The sequence below is a fragment of the Etheostoma spectabile genome, unplaced genomic scaffold (genome assembly GCF_008692095.1).
Source record: "Etheostoma spectabile isolate EspeVRDwgs_2016 unplaced genomic scaffold, UIUC_Espe_1.0 scaffold463, whole genome shotgun sequence".
Lineage (NCBI taxonomy): Eukaryota > Metazoa > Chordata > Actinopteri > Perciformes > Percidae > Etheostoma > Etheostoma spectabile.
The window spans coordinates 128,409-129,929 of NW_022605615.1; the positions used below are offsets into that span (position 1 = coordinate 128,409).

The 1,521-nt window shown below is 36.2% G+C and overlaps 1 protein-coding gene across 1 annotated transcript in view; it reads left to right on the forward strand.

Moving 5' to 3' along the window:
• The window catches only part of LOC116686758 (troponin I, fast skeletal muscle), a 62,323-nt gene that overhangs the window by 49,928 nt on the left and 10,874 nt on the right, over positions 1-1,521 (forward strand). The window contains exon 8 of the mRNA XM_032511813.1: positions 1,011-1,021. The gene's annotated coding sequence lies outside the window, so the exon portion shown is untranslated. The remainder of the gene's footprint in view (positions 1-1,010; positions 1,022-1,521) is intronic.

Below are 1,521 nucleotides of genomic sequence, written 5' to 3' on the forward strand. Positions count from 1 at the left end.
CTCCCCGAGATACTTAACCAACACCAAGTAGCAGCAACATGTGCTCAGTTAAAACGTTAAAACATAATTTCAAAATGTACAGGTTTTCATGAAATCATTAGAAATAAATGTTGTGAAATCAGAAACCATTTGTTTTGTTACATTTATCTGCATATTAATCATTCTTTGTTTTGCTTTTACACCAAATTGACACTTTGAGAAACTCGAATAAGCCGTCTTTACTCGGATAAATAAAACTTTCTGTTCAAAATCCGATATGAAAGTCATCGGCCTCTCATACGACTGAAATGAAACTCGTATGCCTGTACGTTATGTTGAAAGCTTCAGAAACAAATGTAGTAAATCAGCGCTGTCTCCTAAAACTAATGTTCTGTAATTACGACTGTAATAAAGAGAAGAGACCGTGACTTTTTTCAAATACAAATAAAATAAGAAACTGATCAACCAACAGAATAGTCAATGAAATCCTTCTACTGGCGTCTTTAGAGTTATTACTCTGTTTTTAAAGTGATTAAAACCAATGATACAAGAACTTTTTAAACCAAATATTGATTAATATCGAAACGTCTAATAATTTCGTAGCAAATATCTCAATCTTATGAAGCACCTGTGGAACATATTGTTTAGGTACAATTCAAAGTCTTTTAAAACGTTGTCTAGAAATTACTCTGAGTGTCTTTGAAGGAATAGGTTGACGTTTTGGGGAAATACGTCTATTGCTGGGGGGGTTTTGGAGAGTGAGATCAGGGGATGGATATCAAATCTCTGTCTGCTTAGCTTTAGCTTAGCATGAAGACTGGAAGCAGATGGAAAGCTCACTGATTGGGCGACTGCCCCAATCCGATGGCTCATTATTCTGAAACTTCAACAGTTCAACAGTTAGTCTTACAGCCCGTTAATCCCAAAAACAAAAGACAACTGCTCTGAAGTTATGCTTCCGAAAGACAGACTGGAGTTTGGTGTTTTTGCTCGCTTTACTTAAGACTGAACCCTCATGTTGTCCTCTGGTCAGATTTGACCTGTTTTCATTAGAAATATCAAAATAACTTCAACAAAGCATCAAAAAAGCACCCAACATTTAAAAAGTGACAAAACTGTCAGGAAAAGCAATTATAATGTTCCATAGTTGACGGGAAGACAACACACAGGTTAAAGGAGACGTAGATGTGTGTGTGGGGGGGGATTTAAGCGTCCTTTCTTTAAGAAAAATGTTATGTTTTTCAATTAAAAAAAAATGCAATTTCCCCATACGTTTTATGCGTCTTTGTGGGTTTTGACGTTGACGTGTTGCATCTCTTTTTGGTCATTTGTTGTTTTGGGCCTCTGTGGTCAGTAAGCATCTCTTTGTAGTCAGTGTGTCTTTTTGTTGTAGTTTTGTGTCTCATTTTCATGCCATTTTGGACTGTTATCATCACCATATCCTGTGTCTTAAACATTGGAAAAGCTGGAGCAGATAATAAGTAAATAACACTCAATAATCTTTTAACCCTTGTGTCGTCCTCGGGTCAAATTGACCCGTTT